At 39.5% G+C, this 22,063-nt stretch overlaps 1 protein-coding gene and 1 non-coding gene across 2 annotated transcripts in view; both read right to left on the bottom strand.

Annotated features, from left to right (window-relative positions):
- The window catches only part of TENM3 (teneurin transmembrane protein 3), a 588,433-nt gene that overhangs the window by 266,020 nt on the left and 300,350 nt on the right, over positions 1–22,063 (bottom strand). The gene's annotated exons all lie outside the window — the stretch shown is intronic.
- TRNAC-ACA lies at positions 5,104–5,175 on the bottom strand. The gene has a single exon. It is a non-coding gene; the product is annotated as a tRNA-Cys (tRNA).

Below are 22,063 nucleotides of genomic sequence, written 5' to 3'. Positions count from 1 at the left end.
GGTCATGTATGGATGTGAGAGTTGGACTGTGAAGAAAGCTGAGTGTTGAAGAATTGATGCTTTTGAACTGTGGTGTTGGAGAAGACTCTTGAGAGTCCCTTGAACTGCAAGGAGATCCAACCAGTCCATTCTAAAGGAGATCAGTCCTGGGTGTTCATTGGAAGGACTGATGCTGAAGCTGAAATTCCAGTACTTTGGCCACCTCATGCGAAGAGTTGACTCATTGGAAAAGACCCTGATGCTGGGAGGGATTGGGGGCAGGAGGAGAAGGGGACGACAGAGGATGAGATGGATGGATGGCATCACCAACTCGATGGACATGAGTTTGGGTAAACTCCGGGAGTTGGTGATGGACAGGGAGGCCTGGTGTGCTGCGATTCATGGGGTCGCAGAGTAGGACATGACCGAGCGACTGAACTGATCCAAAAAATATCATATCATCATGGAATCTATATATAAATCATAGATTTTACGTTTTTTTTTTTTTTTTTTTGGCACTACAGCTTTAGAATCCACTGTTTATTCACAGTGCAGTTTATCTCAGTTCAGCCCAGCCACATTGCAAGTGCTCTGCTAACAAACATGATGCATGGGCACCACACTGGGCAGGGAGTGCTTCTCTGAATAGGTATGGGATGTCCGTGCAGTCTTTGATTTTCCTGTCTTCCTATATTAGTTTTCTGTTGCTGAGTAATAATTTTCCAGTTAATCTAAGCTGTTTACAACAACAAATTTATTATGTCACAGTTTCTATGGATCAGGAAGGTCCGGGCTCATGTTAACTGGGTTCTCTGCTCAGGATCTCATCAGGTTGAAATCTAGGTGTCAACCAAGCAGCTGTTTTCATCAGGAGCTCAATCAAGGTGTCTATTCCAACTCATCTAGGTTGGTGGCATGACTTAGTTCCCTGCAGTTACAGGCCCCAGGTGAACTTTCCTGGTGGCTCAGTCAATAAAGAGTCCGCCCGCAATGCAGAAGACGTGGGTTCAATCCCCGGGTTGGGAGGATCCCCTGGAGAAATGGCAACCCACTCCAGTATTCTTGCCTATGAAATTCCATGGACAGAAGAGCCTGGTGGGCTACAGTCCCTGGGGTTGCAAAGAGTCAGACACGAATGAGTGACTAAGCACAGCACAATACACGACTAATTGGTGGTGGTATAGTCACTAAGTTGTATCTGATTCTTGCGACCCTATGGACTCAAGCCCACCAAGCTCCTTTGTCCATGGGATTTCTAAATTAGGAACCTTAGTTACATCTGCAAAATCCCTTTTGATCTTCAAAATTCCCATCCCTTGGTGTAGACGCACAAGCTCTGTATCAACTCCTCCCCAGTGTGCATGAGATCTGTGATTAGAATGGATTAGCATTCCTGTGATATCCTACATTATAAGGAAATTTCCAGATTGCAAAGAGCGGGAGACGAATGAGCAACCGAGGATACACACACAGAACAGCATCATGTTAATTTTTGCGTCCACAAGCTTTACTTCTTGAGTCAACAACAATCACCATTTTGGTCCTGCATGACCACGGTGAGCCTCTGAATTGGAGACTAACGCAGTGTGCGAGAGTGATCACTACAGAACTGCTTCTTAAAACTGTGTGTGGAATCACAAATTTTTTTTTTAATGAGGACAAATTTATTTAGCAGCTTCTAGTGAAAACTTTTTAACCAATATTAGATTGGACTTTTACTGGAACACAGATAAGATCACAAACTCACAGAATTGTAAACCAGTAGTAATTTACCATTTCTTCTAGGTGAATCATCCAAAATATGTATTAATAACATGCGTTTCAGAAAACGGACCTAATCTCCATTAAACCTCATTCCTAGGCTTAACAAAGCTTATATGCATTAATTCTCTCCGAACCAATTTACATTTAACAAATTACATATACATTATTAATAAAATATATACATGTGTATATTTGTGTATGCATGTATATTCAAATGCATATTAATTTAACCAGATTATTTTTCATCTTTCTTAATCTGGGGCCCTATTTATTAGATGATTCTTGCTATTAGTTTCTAGGCTGTCCATTTCCAAGTGAAAAAATTCAGTGGTTGTAATTTTAATTGTTCCTATAATTTTTCCACTTATTGGTGACTTTCACCTATTTCCTCTTAACTCTTTAAATTCTCTTTTCAAAAAAAGTCAGCAAACATTGATTCGGTCTTTAACATGTATCCTTAGCAAACACAACAGCCTGTTTCAAGGAATTTGCTTGAATGCTTTTTGTACCCCTCCCAGTTACTGTCATTTAGAAAGACAGACAGATATTTACATCTTTTCTTCTTTAAAGAACTCTCTGAAAAATAAGTAGAATGTTCTTTGCTTCTCTTCATTTACCTTCCATTCATTTTCCCAGCCACTGCAGCCTACTCATCTACCTTCTTACCTACGCTTCATTTACCACCCATGACAGCTTCGATTATGAATCCAGTCTTGTTTGTTATTCTTCCTATTATTTGATATCATCAGTATCTGTGATTACTGCCCACCTGTAAAGTCTTCCCTTCTTGGTTTCTCAACATTGGTGATTCTACCACTAAGATTTACTATTCTTTCCCAGCAAAAGCTGACTCCCCTTCCTCGATCCACTTTAACATTTTTAAATGTGTGGCATTCTACAGAGTTATAATCTGGGAAATGTTGTTACTCTCCACCCTTGTCCTTAGAAAACGTCCCACAGCTTCAGCTAATATCAGTATATTTAAGATGTTAAAATCTTTTCAGTCTGTTTTTTTTATGGCCCAGACCAGTGTTTTCCAAAGGATGGCCTGTAACTCTGTAGCAGTTCATGAATTCAATTGAGTGGCCTACAACTCACATTTAAAAATGAAACACAATGGATGGCAGAGACAGAAACTCTCAGGGAGCATCACAAAAGAGAGGGGTATTGTTCTGTGAAATAAACTGTATTCATCTCAGCAGATGTAGAGAAGGAACTTGTGTGTGGGGGAGAGGAGTGAGACGAATGGAGGAAGTGGCATCAACATACGTACACTATCGTGTGTAAAGTGGACAGCTGGTGAGAAGCTGCTGTACGACACAGGGAGCCCAGTCTGGTGCTGTGTGATGACCAAGAGTGGTGGGATGGGGAGAAGGGAGGGAGGCCTAAGGGGGAGGGGATAGAGATATAATTAATTCGTGCTATTGTATGGCAGACATCAATACAACATTGTAAAAATTAAAAGAACAAAATAATAAAAGAACAAATAAACTGTAACATTACAGAAAAGAAATTTTCTGTATAGGGTGTATAGGGTCAAATGTAAAATATATATGATACTGTGGGTCATGGTGATAAAAGATACAAAACCACTATTCAGGATACATCTTTATTACTGCCTCCTAGATATTTCTATGTGGATGTCCTTCAGGACCCTAAACCCTACCAAAAAAAAGGAGAGACATTATTTTACCAACAAAGGTTTGTTAGTCAAAGCTATGGTTTTTCCAGTAGTCATGTATGGATGTGAGAGTTGGACTTAAAGAAAGCTGAGTGCTGGAGAATTGATGCTTTTGAACTGTGGTGTTGGAGAAGACTCTTGAGAGTCCCTTGAACTGCAAAGAGATCCAACCAGTCAATCTTAAGGGAAATCAGTCCTGAATATTCATTGGAAGGACTGATACTGAAGCTCCAATACTTTGGCCACCTGATGCAGAGAGCTGATTCATTTGAAAAAACCCTGATGCTGGGAAAGATTGAAGGCAGGAGGAGAAGGGGACGATAGAGAATGAGATGGTTGGATGGCATCACCGACTTGATGGACATGAGTTTGAGTAAGCTCCAGAAGTTGGTGATGGACAGGGAGGCCTGGTATGCTGCAGTCCATGGGGTCACAAAAAGCTGGACATGACTGAGTGACTGAACTGAACTGGACTGAAACCCTACAAGCTCCAAACCAGAGGTGCTTCTTTCCCCTCAAAGCCTCTTCTAGTTTATCACTTTCCACAGCATCATTACGCTAGAGATCTGTCAGTAACCAGCTGCTCCCCGCGTCCGTTTATCCCCACATAATGTCACCATCAAAACCTGTAACTCTGCCCCACAAATAGTTCATCAGTACCGCCTTTCTAGATTCCACGACTATGCATTAATATATGATACTTCTATTTCTGACTTACTTCACTCTGTATGACTGACTTAAGGTTCATCCATATCACTGCAAACCTATTTGTGGGGCAGAAGTAGACACACGGACATGGAGAATGGACTTGTGGACACGGGGGCAAGGAGAGGGTGAGACGGAGAGAGGAACACTACCATGTGTAACACAGCTAGACAGCTAGTGGGAAGCTGCAGTGCAGCACAGGAGTCCGGCTCTGGGCACTGTGATGATCTAGCTGGGTGAGACTGGGGGAGCAGGAGGCAGGCTCAAGAGGGAGGGGATATATACACACACACACACACGTAGCTGATTCACCTGCTGTACATCAGAAACTAACACAACCTTGTAAAGCAATTATACTCCAATTAAAAATAAAGAACATTTTTTAAAAGCCCTGTCATTCTGACACCTAAACATCGCTCCATCTTTTTCTCTGTCCTCACTTTCACTGCTTTCATTTAGGTCCACAACTTCTTGTTCTAAAATACAGAATACTAACAGAAAAGCTGACTTATGGTAAGGCCAACAGATCCCAGTTCCCAGGAGGAGGGGGCGGCCGCACCATGCAGGGCCCTCTCCTCATCCCCCCAAGGAAGCATCGGGTGGGTCAGGAGGCGGGAGAGCTGTGAGTGAGGGCGTCTCCTGTGGGTTCTGCAGGAAGGAGGGGGCGAAGCAGGCAAACAGACTTCTGACTGTCTAGTTTGAATAACTGCGGTAGGCTCCTGGTACAGGGCTTGTCCCTAACTGTATGGGGTCTGGCCTGGGGGTGATTAGGGCTTGTGGATAATGACCCAGAGAGGCTCTGGATTGGTTGGTTTGCATCTGAAAGAACATCCTCCTGAAAGTGAAAGTGAAGTCGCTCAGTCGTGTCTGACTCTTTGCGACCCCATGGACTGTAGCCTACCATGCTCCTCCATCCATGAAATTTTCCAGGCAAGAGTACTGCAGTGGGTTGCCATTTCCTTTTCCAGAGGATCTTCCCAACCCAGGGATCGAACCTGGGCCTCCTGCATTGTAGTCAGATGCTTTACCATCTGAGCCACCAGGGAAGTCCTCCTGAGCCAGTTGTTTCTTATCTCCAGAAACTGGCCAACCCTGGGAGGAGCCATCTCTCTGGGGTAAGCAAGGACCCGGATGTGAAAGCATCAGAAAAGAGAAAGACACGGTTAATCCACATTTGCCCGACCATCACCTGAACTGTTGCAGAAACTGTCTGACCCATCTCCCTATTACCACATTCTCCCACCACAAATCATCTTTCTAAAAACTAGATTCAATCACAGATCTATATAATAATGTGACATGATGCATACCCACCTGGTACCCACAGAATGAAGTACAAAGGTGCTTTTTGCCATTCAACAGCCTTAAATAGCTAGTCCCATACATTCTTTTCTAGACTCCTCTCCCATCTCACCATGTAAATCAATTGAAAAGGAAAAAAAGTTATTCTACGGTTCTATTACTAACGTAGCAAAAACGTTTTGCACTTCCTGTGCATGTTCCCTTCTAAGGCTTTCCTAAGTGGAAATTTCTTTTTTCAATAATTTTCATAAAGATATAGTTCCATTTCTGTTTCCGTTAGTTATCTAGCATAAACTTGCATGATATTAATGTGGTTTATGCTACCTTTTATTTATGTATGTACTTATTAATTTTGTATTAATTGTGGTATAATTGACATAATGTTAATGCTAGTTTCAAGGGCACAATGTAATGATTTGATGTTTACATACATTGCAAAATGATCACTACCATTATTCCAGTTACATCCACCATCAAACATAGTCACAACTCTTTTTTCTCTCCGAACTACTTTCTAATACACAATACAGTACTATTAACTATAGTCACCAGGAGTTATTTACCTTTTAAAAGCAGGAAAACTGCACCACACTTCACCAAGTCACTCAATTACAGCTGGACACATAGACTATCTTCAAAGACTGAAATACGGCTTCTGCAACCCTATCCAATCTCATCTCTTCTTTTACTTGGATTATTCATAAATAATGCTGCATGTTAATACTGGGCCAACTAGAATAGATACATTTATGGCTTTTGACTCAAAGTGCTTTCTAAAAGGATATCATGTTCTCTTCCATCAGAAATTCATTCAATATATATTGACACACCCTACGTGCTACAACAGGGCTAATATAGACACACAGATAAACTGGACACTATTTCTGTCCTCGAGGACTGCACACTGTCAGTAAAGAAATGTGAGAGTAACCCTAAAGAGGTTGTATTGTTTCATTTTACCGACTAGGGAACTGGGGTTCATAGAAATTCAATTACTTGCCCAATTAATATTTATTTTTATTTGTTTGACTGTACCAGGTCTTAGTTGCAGCATGTGGGATCTAGTTCCCTGACCAGGGACTGAACCCAGGCCCCCTGCACTGGGAGCATGGAGCTGTAGCCACTCGACCCCCAGGGAAGTCCCCTACTTGCCCAGTTAAAAAGAGCAGTTCACTCACCAGGTGATAACCAACTATTACACCACTCCTAACATATTCATATTTTCAGAGCTTTTTCTTTTTATAAGGGTAACATTAATAACAATATCTGCTCTTTCACATTTGCAAGGTAATAATAAAATATTTTAGAAGCCCACTCCCCCAAATAATGCCATCATGGTTTAATCAAATATTTAAACATATCTGAGTGCTCTTAAAGGTGATATACTACCACACAACTGCACTCATCTCACATGCTAGTAAAGTAATGCTCAAAATTCTCCAAGTCAGGCTTCAGCAATACGTGAACCGTGAACTTTCAGATGTTCAAGCTGGTTTTAGGAAAGGCAGAGGAACCAGAGATCAAATTGCCAACATCCGCTGGATCATGGAAAAAGCAAGAGAGTTCCAGAAAATCATCTATTTCTGCTTTATTGACTATGCCAAAGCCTTTGACTTGTGTGGATCACAATAAACTGGAAAATTCTGAAAGAGATGGGAATCCCAGACCACCTGACCTGCCTCCTGAGAAACCTATATGCAGGTCAGGAAGCAACAGTTAGAACTGGACATGGAACAACAGACTGGTTCCAAATAGGGAAAGGAGTATGTCAAGGCTGTATATTGTCACCCTGCTTATTTAACTTATATGCAGAGTACATCATGAGAAACGCTGGGCTGGAAGAGGCACAAGCTGGAATCAAGATTGCCGGGAGAAATATCAATAACTTCAGATATGCAGATGACACCACCCTTATGGCAGAAAGTGAAGAGGAACTCAAAAGCCTCTTGATGAAAGTGAAAGAGGAGAGTGAAAAAGTTGGCTTAAAGCTCAACATTCAGAAAACGAAGATCATGGCATCTGGTCCCATCACTTCATGGCAAATAGATGGGGAAACAGTGGAAACAGTGTCAGACTTTATTTTGAGGGGCTCCAAAATCACTGCAAATGGTGATTGCAGCCATGAAATTAAAAGACGCTTACTCCTTGGAAGGAAAGTTATGACCAACCTAGATAGCATATTCAAAAGCAGAGGCATTACTTTGCCAACAGAGGTCCGTCTAGTCAAGGCTATGGTTTTTCCAGTGGTCATGTATGGATGTGAGAGTTGGCCTGTGAAGAAAGCTGAGTGCGGAAGAATTGATGCTTTTGAACTGTGGTGTTGGAGAAGACTCGAGAGTCCCTTGGACTGCAAGGAGGTCCAATCAGTTCATCCTAAAGGACATCAGTCCTGGGTGTTCTTTGGAAGGAATGATGCTGAAGCTGAAATTCCAGTACTTTGGCTACCTCATGCAAAGAGTTGACTCATTGGAAAAGACCCTGATGCTGGGAGGGATTGGCGGCAGGAGGAGAAGGGGATGACAGAGGATGAGATGGCTGGATGGCATCACTGACTCGATGGACATGAGTTTGAGTGAACTCTGGGAGTTGGTGATGGACAGGGAGGCCTGGCGTGCTGCGATTCATGGGGTCACAAAGAGTCGGACATGACTGAGCGACTGAACTGAACTGAAAGGTGATATTCTGGTCATTTCCACCCAAATTAGTAAGGTAATGGGAGCTGCTGTAGTAAGATAAACTTGAAATATTAGTGCTGTCACATAATAAAAGCTTTTCTTTTTCATTCTAGTATCAGCCCACTGCTGGTGCTCAGGGGGGTGCCTTCTGCATGATGTCTCAGACACCTGGACTCCTTCCACTCCTTGCGATGATCCTTGAAGTCCTTTGCTTTTAGCAAGTAGATGGAGAGAGATCCTGCGGGAGGCACACTTGTGGCTGGTCTATCATCTCTGCTCACATTCCACTGTAGAGAGAGAACTACCCATGGGTTCATGCCTAGATGCAAGGGGGTGGAGGAGGGCTGGGAAATGTAGTCTTCTTCCCTGGAGGATGGAAAATAGGTTCTGATGCGCACACAGCCATCTCTCCGTACCTTCCTTTAACTATCCCTGGACATGTGAGTTCATGGATAAGTGCCTTTGGTGTAAATGGCTGACCCGTCTGGGTAGGAGTCATGTTTTGCCAGGCACTTGGGCTGGTTCCCTAATGCTATTTAGTCTCCTTTTCTAATAGTCTAGTTACTCCCTCAATAATACTTAACTCTTAGATAATTGGGAGATTTAATGATGTAATGCGTGTAAAGCAGTTTCAAAGGACCTGACACTTGCTAACTGATCAATAAATATTAACTTTTTTCTACCCCAATACTTCAGTGGTCATATGTCATTGATTCCTAAGCTCATAATTTCCTTTTATCTCTTAAGGCTGGAGTTAAAAAAAACCTCTAACAATTTAGAAACATATGCTACTGCTTCTGGTCCACACAGAGGTGCTGCGTTCTCAACAAGAATAAAAATTAAAGGAAGGAAAAAAGAAGAAAGAGGATAAAGTGAGGCAGAGCACAGAGCTGAGGTAGACAGCTAAATAAAACTGCTAATTCTATACAGAAGTGCTCTTCAGAAACCTCCCCACAGGAAAGCTGAAGTGAAACGTATTCTCTACTCATTTTTTTAGTTGAAGCAGAAAAGTCAAGCCATTTTAATAGCTTGAGGATTCTCAATATAATTCTACGAAATGACCAATTGAATCATTGTTAACGGCTGCCATGATTTTATGAAAGGTAAGTTCTACCAAGCATAGTTGGTATATTTCCTTACATCTAATTACACGATCAGCATGTTTAGGACAGTGCTAAGCACAGTGGGTTGGTCTTAAAGCCTCAAAACACATCCTTTATGTGAATGGATGGAATAGTTTCTATGTTTCTATAAAGCATGGTTTGGTCTAGGATTTTGTTTTATGTGGATGAGTACCTCGTAAGTTAGCCTATTGCTGTCAAGAGCACTGGTAAAGACACGAGACTCCCGGGTCAGAGGCAAAATACTTCACGGCTCAGCAAGCAGCATGAGCATTGGTATATGTGCTGGTTCCCTCGGCTCCCAAGTCCCAGGGGCTCGGATGGACGCTGGGCACACAGTGGGTGAGCATCACCGTTGAGGAACACTGAGCTGCGGAAGCCACTGCTTTCAGTAACCCATGAGCAAGCCTGCTCCTGCTTGACATTTCATCCCTCAAGGTTTCTTGCCATAAACACAAGCCTGAGAAATGTTCTGGGTGAAGAACAGTCAGGACTAGGCAAGGCTGCTTAGCACCCGCGTAAGATAACCTCTCCCCACAAGGCTTTGGAGGAGGAAACGGCAACTCACTCCAGTATTTCTGCCTGGAAAATCTCATGGACAGAGAGGAGCCTGGTGGGTTGCAAAAGCATGAAGCTGCAAAAGAATCAGACACGACTTAGCCACTAAACAACAAGGGTTTACGATGGCTTACAAGAAGACAGACTATATAAGAAGATTAAAAAATGAGAAGAAATCATTTCAAAAGAGAAGGAGCAGAGTGAAGAGAATGCTGTAGGAAAGTTAGTATGCAGGAATGGATAACAAAGATTCTCCGCAACGACTAAAGATCAGCCCCGAGCTTCCTAGTGGTAAGAACAAATAGGGAAATGCCACTGACGGTAAGACACATTATCCATAAGTTAAATTAAATACAATAATTAAATGCTAAATGGATGCAAGGTGTGCGAGAGAACTTAAGAGGATAGGATTAGCAACGAGAGTTGGAATAATCAGAAAAGCAATCGGTCCTCGATTCTGATCTTTAAAGAATAAGGAGCATTTCAAAATTGAGGATTATGGCAAAATCTGATCATCTTTTAGGCAAGTGGGATGTGACATAACCATACTGGGAACAGGGTGAGCTGACTCAAAGGGGTTTGTCTTCAGAGTAAAGAAAATAAGGTTGGAGAGCAGGAGAGGAGCTGAATCAAGAAAATATTGGACTGACGGAATTGTTTAGTAATGATGGTGAAGAAGAGGCCACTTTGGAGATTTTCGGTGACAGTGAATGATAAAGCAATATTTAGTCTAGATTAATGTGAACTCTTTACTAGAAAACATTAAAAATAAGCCAATGAAAGAGACTGGACTTTGGAGATGGCAGTGGCCTAGAGATTAAAAGATGGCTGGGAGACATAATTCCAGGAAAATGTAACAGGGTTTGGCAGAAACACAACCAAGACTTTACTGGCCTACTTGTGTTTTTGTATCAAATGTTTATGGTTTCTGATTCAGATGCAGAAATGATCTTAGATCTGAAGTACAGCCTACATTTCTGTATCTACCTAAGTATTTCCCACCTCCTCATTGATTTAATTGTATTCTTCTTGTTTTTAGACACGGTATTCATTCAACAAAGACACTCAATTTTTCTGAGAGTAATTACTGAAAGGAATTATATATGTGAAAATAAAATTCTATATAGCATTCTCCTCAAGGTATCTTAGAAAAAGGGTATAATTATTTACAAGTGTGGTCTACCTCTTATCCCCAGAGCATGAAATAATGTGCAAAAAGAAAGCTAATGAAGAAATATCCATGAAACAAAGCAAGTAGTACATAGTAGTCATTGTATTATTCTCTGAGACGAAACAGAAGCAGGCCTTGGACCTCCCACAAGAATCCATAACTAGAAAGTACAAGCTCCCCGCAAAAGGTGGAAACATGGAAATGGAGTTTAACACATCTGAGAATATAGTGATGATTCCTTGAACCGAGTGCCTGGCTTGCTGTGAATCAAGGTAATTTTCATTAAATTCAGTGAGCAATACATTTGTACCGGACTGCAGGATGGATACCCACATGCTTCAATGGAACACAAAGGATCCCTGCTAGAATATCAGTCACTTTCATCCACGTGCATGAGAGTGCATATGTTAAATAACTGATAATTCTGTCCAATTTAGTCACATCACAATTTACATGCACATCAGAAGCCAACATTAGGGAATTAACAATAAATAATTATTGACTCTTACTTCACACTGCCATTTTTTTTCCCCAAGCAAAAAGAAAATTTACTAGACGTTGATGTCTCATTATAGCTGGCATGTAATTTATTTCTCTGTTGGAGTTGAGTTTATCAACTGTTTCTGTCCATGCAGAGAAAATGTTCCTACCTAAGAAACCAATACAAGAACACAGGTAGGAAGCTGGAGAGCTTAACTGAAAGTCTAAGTTAGGTTGTCACTTTGATTCCAAGAAGAAAGGAAATAATCCTGGTTCATCATTTCTTATTTACCTGCACAAAATTGGACGGCTGATTGTACACTGATTAGTACACAGTATATCAGAATATACTAATGTGCAATATATTAGAAGAAAAGGGTCTCATTCATTATTATTTCCTCTGTGATATCTTGAGCTTCCCAGGTGGCGCTAGTAGTAAATAATCTTGTCTGCCAACGCAGGAGACCAGGTTCAATCCCTGGGTTGGAAAGATCCCCTGGAGAAGGAAATGGCAACCCACTCCAGTATTCTTGCCTGCAGAATCTCATGGACAGAGGAGCCTGCCAGGCTACAGTGCATGGGGTTGCAAAAGAGTCGACATGACTGAGCATCTGAGCTCACACACTCTGTGATATCTATAACTACAGTGATTAGCTATAGAGAAAGATTCAAAATTTCATGAAGTTCGAGTAATAATGATAGTGCTAATTTTTACAAAATATTCTTTCAGCAGTTGCTGACAGCATGTCAGAGTTCAGGCTAGCCAGGCTAGTCAGAGTTCTGACTAGCATATTTAGTGCTTAATTGCCAAACGAGATTTCTATCACCAAAATCACACTGAAGAAAACTCTTAGAGGAATTTTTTTCCCCCAAAAAATGCTATTTATTTACTGAAGTATAGCTGATTTACACAGTGTTGTGCCAATCTCTGCTGTGCAGCAAAGTGACTCAGTTATACACATATAGACATTTTTATTCATTTTTATTATTTTTTCTTGGCCACACTCAGAGCATGCAGAACTTCCCCAACCAGGAATCGAACTCATGCCCCCTGCAGTGGAAGCATGGAGTCTTAACTACTGGACCACTAGGGAAATCTTATATTCCTCTCTAAAATATTCTTTTCCATTATGGTTTATCGAGGAATTGCTATTTTAATGAAACCTACATACTAGTTTGAAAATCCCTAAATGAAAGAAACCATTCCTTGTAAATATCTGAAACCAAGGTCCATGGTTCCTACCCTACAAAATATTCATAACCTAGAAAATGCAAACTAGTCCTTCAAAGGCCACCCACAATAACCACCTCAGTGATGGTGGCTGCCATTTATTGCACATTTACGGTGAGCTAGCCAAAGTCAGTATCATACATGTATCATCATCATGGTAACGCAGTGGGGTAGCCAGCATTCACTGCCATCTACCCACAGAAAACTCATACCTGGTGCAGTTAAATAATCTGTTCTAATGGCCCAGTCACTGAGTGACAGAATCAGGATTCTAGAGCCTGAATATTACCACTCTGTGGAAAGGAACCACCTGGTCTAGGACACAGGAAAGCACAAGTGTCTATGACCGATCTGGAATTTAAGACCCAAATTATATTCACAATTTAAGTATATGAAGCAAACCATGGACAACATATAAGAAGATAACATAAATATATTAATACTATAGCTTTATGCTTCCAAGAAAAATTCTCATCTTTCTATTTGCCATTATCAGCCAAAGAAAAAGACAATAACTATCCAGAAAATATTTAAACAAATAGGTTTGCAGGTACTATATTTCTGAGAAAATTTCACAGGTACTTGTTTAAATGTTTTGTAAAGAATCTCCTTCTCAAAACTGAAAATTTATTAACCTTTGTTTCCAAACTTCTCCCATAAAAAGAGTACCTATTGGTAATTCACTCTGTTCTTCTTATAGAAAAATATTCTCTTGTCACGCTTTGGTAGCTTTCTGGACAAGACTGAATTAAGAAAACCCACTGCTTACACACTGATTTATAGAAAAAGCTGATGCAACTACCTATGAAAGAATGACCTCTGAAAAATCAAACCAAAGAGTTGATTCTGTTCTGAAATATTTAAGTCCACAGTAACTGACTTTTAAAGATCCTTACTTGGCAATGAGTTTCTGGAACAGAGAAAAGGCCCAACTTCCAGGACTCTGAAGAACCAACAGCATGGCAAAGCGGACCAGCTCTCAGAGCTCTGAGGGCTGCTACCCAGATTAACTGCAATTTTTAGACATAATGATAGAAGGAAGAAAAGACAAAAGAAAACTTTTTAGCGTAAATTCTACAGTTCTTTACATTTTGAATGAGTCGGTTTTCCTTTATTTCATCTAATTTTAGTATGCTTTTTTTCTTAGTGGTAACCTAAAAACTTAATACAGATGGAGAATAGCTTTTCAATTTCAGATGTTGATTCCAGTGTGTCTCTTAGGACTGTGACCTACTTTCGAGCTCTACTTTTTGCAATATGCAACCTTCAAAAGGGGTTTTATGGAACCTGAATGTGACAGATAAAGATGTTCCATAGCATTTGCCTACAAAGATTAAACACACATAACCTTAACCAGCCCATAGTCTCTACTATCAGGATAATAACGGCCAGCCATCTTTAAGGGACAAAGAACCATCCAACTGACTGAATAAATACTGTCAAACACAGTTAAGGAAATCCAAAAATATGTCTTGGGGCTCTTCTGGGGAAGGTCTGGAATGAAGCTCCTAACTTACTTCCCTCCATACTTCCTAAAAACTGCAATCATTTTTTACTTTAATCTTTTATGTACAAAGGTATCAGTTCATTTAATAAAATCTACTTTGTAAACACACTTGCAGTACCCGCACTTATGTTATGGTCCAACCAGAATTTAAAATATTTGAGACCAGAAATTTAGCTTTTGATTATTTTTCATTTTAATGTAGCATATAAGACAGAGATGTGCAGAACACACATACGCTCACACACACACAATCAGACAAACCTTATTAAATAATAAAGAAGGCAGAGAGGAAACAGCCTAACATTTTTAAGCACCCACCATGTGTCAAACCAGTGCTTAAATCTTTTGAATCTTTACATGCATTGTTTCTACTTGTTACTTTTTATCTCTGTTATTACTAAATCCATTCTACAGGTGGGGAAATTTAGCCTAAAGTGAAGACAAGATTATACTCCAGATTTTCTGACTCCCAAACATGCATTCTTTCAACCCCACCGTCTGACCTCTAAACACTGAAAGCGTTTCAGATGTACCAGGTACCTAAACGCAAAACAACTGAAGGCCTTAGAGGTGATCAACACAGTTTCAGGATCATATGCTTGTACTTCAGGCTGAAGTCAAGCAAATGCTATCAAGTGATGTGGTAAGAAAACTCAATCAGGAATTCTCCTTGTCTCTGTCCTCCAGAGGCCTCCAGCAGTTCCTGCCCCTTCCTAGACCAGAGAGCTATGCCATTATCATTAGCAACCATTTCAAGTCCCTTTCATTTGTAAAACCCTGGGCTTTTACAATGGGAGACATCATCTTTCCGGTTCATTTCATACTCAACGTGTACCTCTTCCAAGAGAAACGTGATGCTTTGGTTTAAGAAGAAACCCGAAACCTGCCTTCTTCTGCCGTGTTAGATAGACATGTTTCAGTAAGCATGGGGTGACAGGCCAACAAAGGAATGATTTATGTAGAGTCAGAGATGATGTCATGAGGAACTGGAGTATAAAAATGAAGCACAAGAAGCAGTAAGAGGTACAGCCATAAGGTAGAGAGATTTTCTGGAAAAGGCTCACCTTATAATAATTTAGATATTTAAACAATTATTTTCCTTTCAAAGTAAATGCTCTGGAATGCTATCAGGGAGATATGAGATCTGCATTGTATGATTTTAGACGTGATATAGATTTTCATTTTTGCAGAATGGATTCTCTTTTTGGAAATAAACACACTATTTGGAGTTACAAAAATGCTACAGAACGCAGGTGTTCATACTGAGTTAAACATCGACTCGTTAGAGATAAGAGGCTAGAAGATAATAGCAAGACTTAAAATATGGCCTTTAAGCTAACTCTAAAGGTAATGCTATGGGAGGAGTTGCAAAATGTTTTAACCTATATTGATGATATTGATGTAAGTTTATGGTTCCCGTGACAGTCAACAAATGAGTATTATGATATTACCAAAACAGCTGAAAAAAGTTTCATCAATCTCACCTATGAGTAACAGGACAAAGAACACCATCACAATATCACTATGCTAGACTGGAAAAGAATATACAACAGCACAAAACCCAAATATCTGTTGTACTCTGACCCAGGCTGGGGAGATTACAAGCAGCGAGGGCGGAACACAGTGCAGGAGCCATTCACTGAAACAGAGTCAGAAGCAACGGTGGGTAACGGATGGGGAGTAACTGCAGCCGACAGACGGGCTGGCCGTCAGCTGCGGGCGCTGGAGCTGCTTTTTGCATTTAGAAGGTTAGAAGGCATGCCAAAAATAGCAAACAGGTCCTCTGAATACAAATTCCAAATGTCATATGCATTGAGTATAAAAATGCTCACGATCAGACACAGGCCTCTTCACTCACACCTGTGAAAGAACAAATCTACTTTCAAGTAGGCTGACTATCCTATCGTGTTGTTATTTTTTTTGATGAAGAACAAATAAGATTAAAGCTGTTATTAAAGTCTGGCATCACCAACCAAAAACCAAACCAGACTTTGTCATAGTTATTTTGTTAAGCAATTTACTTACGATAGCATTTAGAGAGGACATCACTTTGTGTGACTTTCACTTAAAAAAATCCCCAAACTATCAAATAAATATGAATGCAGAGGGGACATGTTTAGGTATGTAAGGACTCAGAAAATTTGCTTTCCTGTCCTGAGCCTTAGGACTGTAAGAACCTGCTCTAGTGAAGGGAAAAAAAATAGAGCGCTGTACAGGAGAATAACTATAATTCTATTACAATCTATGGTCCCAGAGTTAACAGTATATATTTGTATGTATGACTTGTATATGTATGAATGCATTTTAAAAAGTCATATAACTATATTGGAAGAATGGAGGAAAAAATAAGTAGACAAACTGCAAGAAAGATGGATCCTCACGTTGTAAGACATCAGTAGATAACATCTAAAATTAAGAAAAAATGGTATATTCTTTAGTAACATGGACTTAACCACCAAAAAACACCTCAAAGCATCAAGAGTAGCTGCGTCCCCCGGGATTTTCCTGGTGGTCCAGTGGTTAAGACTCTGTACTTCCACTGTGGGGGCATAGGTTCAATCCCTGGTTGGGGAACTAAAACCCCACATGCCATGGGGTACAGGCAAAAACAAAAGAAAGGAGTAGCTGCTTCTGGATATGGAAATGGGGTGGAGTGAGATGAGGGACTGCCATTATTCATGATGGCTCAATACTGTTGAATTTTTAACTATGTACCTAAATTAGTTAAAAAATAATTTATGAAAGAACAAATACTCTAATATACAACTCAATCCCTCTTGCAAAAGTCCCATTAATAATATTAATATTACCTACTGGATATTTATAAAGTTTGGGTAAATCACCCTGCTAATGTGCCTAAGGAACCACATAATTAGATAAACTGCAAAGATTAATTATATATGATGTTCAATAGCAATTCTTTACCTGTAGATGTAGTTTTAAATTCAATTTTTTTAAATTTCAGTATCACTGTCAAACTGAATTTTCTCTCCTCATTTTCCTTTTCCTTCAGTCTATTTATTGGCTGATTTAATGCTGATTATCAGCGTGGCTGTGCTAGGCATTTTACTAAGTGTAGCAGGTAACACTCTTGAACTAAATAAGTCTGTTACTTGGCTCTTGTTACCCAAGCAAGAGAAAATATTTGCTTGGCATAACTTTTTTGAGATGATAAGAATGGATTAAATCATTTTCTGGTCAGTGCCTCATGGCTTTCTCTTCACTTTTTTGCATATAAAACAGTGATGTTCATCATTTCAAACAAGTTAGAACAGTCAAGGAAATGAAAAGACAAAATGAATATATAAAATCTTTCCAACTCTCTCCACTCAGAAACATATATGACTATCATTTAGGGTATACTATTTCAGGCTTTTCTCATTCACATATACACTGTATATACATTAAAGAGCAACATATTCTTCGTGCTCTTCTATAAACTATTTTTTCCTCCCTAATACAGCATAAATTCTTTCAATAATCATTAGAGGTAATCTAGTTCTAAATCCAAATACTTTCGAAGGCTATGAGATGTTAAACTGTACTTTAAGCAATTCCCTGTTTTTGGCCATTGAGGGTTTTTTCTTTTTTGACACTGCAAACAAGGCTGATAAATCTTCTTACACACACACACATGCTTTTCTAAATTATTCACTTAGACTTCCAAATATAAATGTCTAAATCAAATGATATTTACTTTAAAACATTTTAATAAAAATTGCTAACTGTGCTCCTTAAACCGTTCACCAGGAAACACTCCCACCAGAAGTGTGTGACACTGACATCAGTGAGCTTTTACAACTTTACCAACGGGAGACAGGAAACATGATATCACGGTGCTGCTTTATTTCGACTTCACTGGCCATTAATAATGTGAATATTTTCTACAGTGCTCAGCTATCCATTTGTCACTTTGTATAAATTTCCCATTTTTCTATTGTCTCTTTAACAAATTGATTTGTAAAAGCTCTTTGCATGTTAAGATTATCAACCCTCTGTCATATTTATAAATCATTAACTCATTTATTTGCATCTTTCTATGCACTGGAGAAGGAAATGGCAACCCACTCCAGTGTTCTTGCCTGGAGAATCCCAGGGACGGGGGAGCCTGGTGGGCTGCCGTCTCTGGGATCGCACAGAGTCGGACACGACTGAAGCGACTTAGCAGCAGCAGCAGGTTTGATCCAGAGGCTTATATTCATGTACTAACTTAAATGCATTGTTGGTAACTGCTTCTTTTCACATTCAGTCTCTGGATGGGCAGTGGGTGACGAAAATTGAATGTCTTCTTGTACACAAAGCTATTCTGAATAGTGTAAAGTTAGGTACTATTGACTGGTGCCTTTGATGATTAGCAAGTGAAACATACAACTGAGTATGGCTGTTATATTAATGGAAATCTGCTGATGTGTCTGTATTAAGGTGCCAGGAAGACATCAGTCAGTCACAATCAGTTCTCTGCCATTGGATGCCCATTTTTTCCTAGTTGACAAACATATTTGGCCCAAGATTTTCAGCATAAACCATAAAATTAGGGACCAGAAGGGGAAAATGAAAAAAAGAAGTAAACACTCAATCTAGCTTTAGGAGTAAAAATGAAAAATAATAGTCAGGACTGACACAATAAGAATTATTTAAGCTTGTACTAACTTACTCCTTGGCATCCAGGTTAAAAAAAAAGGTACAGATGTAATTGAGGGGAAGGAGAGATGGATCATAAGAAAGGAAGGGTCAAAATAATGCATGCCGTGTTTACAGTATAAATAAGATGAAAATAAGTTATAATCACATAAAAATCACATTTAATACAATTGGTTATATATATACATATATATATATATGTATATCTAAGATGGTCTTTGGAATATGTTACCTAATAATTATTTGTAATAATTCAAGAATTCATTGATAAACTCCAGACACTTACTGGGGTTCACTTTATTAATGTTCAGTTCCTTGAGTATTTACTTCCTGAATTCCAAGCTTCAGACATAGACCAGAACTATTTCTGACACTTAGGAACAATATTTTGATGGTTATATAAACCAGAAGTCACATAACTACCTTATTTAAAAATTACTTTTCACTCTTTTGGAACCTGGCCCTGTTGTTATTTCAGAGGTACGTGGTGGAAAGACCTTTTCTCACATTCCCTTTTAAAAACACATAGATACTTTACTATGACATTTGTCATCCAAGGTTTATGTATCCTGCACTATTATAGTCGGTAAAAGTTTTAAAGAAGAAAATAATATACCTTGGGAGAAGGGAGGCAGAGATTTTTAGTAGTTGGGAGTCTGGCCTATGGTTGGGTTTATACAATTCTCAATAAGTCCTATTAAATTATATATCCTGCCATCACATGCCTATTTCTTTGGTACCTAGGCAGTATGATCAATAAGAGTTCTAGAACTTCTTAACAGTGGAGGCTTAAGGGGTTGTCTTGAAAATGCATCTGCATTACAAACCTATTTTTTCTTTCCTTGCTGCTGCTGCTTAGTCGCTCAGTCGTGTCCAACTCCTAGCGACCCCATGGACTGCAGCCCACCAGGCCCCTCCGTCCATGGGATTTTCCAGGCAAGAGTACTGGAGTGGGGTGCCATTGCTTTCTCCTTAGGCTTATTTATTAGTCATGAATTGGGGACAGGTAAGAAAGATTATGGGAGAAGAATATGGTGATGAGCTGTGATGAGAGGATCAACAAACAGGAAACAGAAGGAGAGAGAGGAGGGGCAGGGTTCTCTTTCTCAGTGTTCTTTGTGTTCATACTGACAACCCAGGCCATGGGCCACAGCCTACGGTAGGCAGCTTTTCCCTGAAAGACCTTGGAGTGACATACATCTGGGTTCAAATACCAGTCTCTTAATAGTTCTGTAATGCTGGGAAAATCGTTTAACTCCTGTGAGACTCAGTTATACCATCTGAAAAGTGGGATCAACATCTCAGAGGCTAGTTGTGAAAACTAACTACCACGGTCTCTTTTTCAGATGAGGCTCTAATGCATGTTCTTCTTTATTACATGTTAGCAGTGAACTCTTTAAGCTCCAACTTTCAGTGGCATTCTTTAGAGCATCTTTAAGTAAAGGCAGTCGTCTGTACACTTCTTCGTCACCAGATGAAGGATTTTAGTTTCGAGTCCAGTCATTTCAGATACTTGGCACTGTTCAAGTGCACTGAGGGACCATGGACTCTGAACTTTGATTGTGAAGAATTATACCATGGTATAAGAATTATACCATTCAATACAAAGCACCTACACATTCTGGTAAATGCTTAATATCACTTAAGGCAAAACCACTTAGTTCTTTGAGGAAACTTGCCTATGGCAAAGTTTATATTTGTTGTTGTTGAGTCACTAAGCTGTGTCGGACTTTTTGCAATCCCATGGACTGTAGCCTGACGGGTTCCTCTGTCCGTGTGATTTCCCAGGCAAGAATACTGGAGTGGATTGCCATTTCCTTCTTCAGGGGAACTTCCTGACCTGGGGATTGAACCCATGTCTCCTGCATTGGCAGGTGGGTTCTTTACTACGGAGACACCAGGGAAGCCCAACGTTTATATACATACTGCTTGATAACCCATCCTATGTATTTTTAAAATTTTTTAGAATTTAAAAAAATGTCTTTTAATAAAGTCCCAGAATGATTTTTAATAGAACATGAGAAAGCATATGGAGCTACTGAAAAAGCTAATGGGAGAGAAGTTTCAGCGAGATTTTGCCCAATTTGATGCCATCTCAATGAAACACAATTAGAGTGCTCAGAGGAACCATGATACTGTGAACGGAGCGTGAAGAATGGCTTGAATATTCCACAATGTATAAGAATTTCCCAAGAAGTGGGGATAAATGATGGACAGCAGCATTCTTAACAGCCCTTAATTTCTGAGCTAAATTTAATGTGTTGATTATTATTATCAACGTCAAAGACACTTACATCTGTCACTTTCCTAGATACTGCAGAAAGAGACTCCATGAGTGAGCATCTTCCTAAGAAGCTGATGTATTAAGATATATTTGGTCCCATGAACTCTGGACTGAGAACCTCAATTTTTATAACTATAACATGTCATGTTCTGTTGAGGATAAAACATACTAACAAACAGCCACCTAAACCTCTGTTTAATTTTGAACAGGAAAAGCATCATATGACTGAAGCCTAAAACGGCTTCAAACCATCCCTTCTTTTCTTTACGTGATACTGAGTTTTTGTGACTCAACTATTGTTATACACTGTCTTTACCAAGATTCTTTTTCTGGAAGAGTTTTAAGTGTATGGCCCTTTGAAATTTCTGCCTTATCTGTACACAAATATGCTTCAATGTCTACCTCTGTTTTTTTAGGAAGAAGAATAAAACTTGACTGCTAATGGACTGATAGAATTGGTAACTGTCTAATTGTAGCAGAAGCATAAAATTGCTGCCTGTTTTTTTAAAGTTAGGTTGCCTATGGTTAGTCCTCTAATATTAGAAATGTAATTCCAGAGTTCAGTACCTGTTTGAATTGATTAGGAAAATTGCCACTTGTACGAACATTCAATTTCATACCTTAAACCACTAAACTTCTCTGTGAGACTTCATATTTACCTTATTTTTAGGATACTAGCTTTAAAAACATATTAAAAGATACACCTAAATTCAAAGTATTTTCACTGCATTATTTAGTATCCCACCAATAATTTCTAGAATTTAGTATGGTAGAAAATACTTAAAACAGCTGTAAATACACTACTCCTGGTATACTTCCATATAACATGGAGTTACTTTTGGGAAACCCACAGCACTTGCTAATTCTTTACTGTCACTAAGTCTTTTTTTTTTTTCTTGATTCTGTTGTATTCTACAATACATCTCATCAGAAAATCCAGAACACTTTCAGGACATGTTTTGGT

This window comes from Bison bison, unplaced genomic scaffold (genome assembly GCF_000754665.1).
Source record: "Bison bison bison isolate TAMUID 2011002044 unplaced genomic scaffold, Bison_UMD1.0 scf7180017864050, whole genome shotgun sequence".
NCBI classification, from domain to species: Eukaryota; Metazoa; Chordata; class Mammalia; order Artiodactyla; family Bovidae; genus Bison; species Bison bison.
Note: the sequence above shows the minus strand (reverse complement) of the source record. Positions and strands in the feature narration are given on the sequence as shown.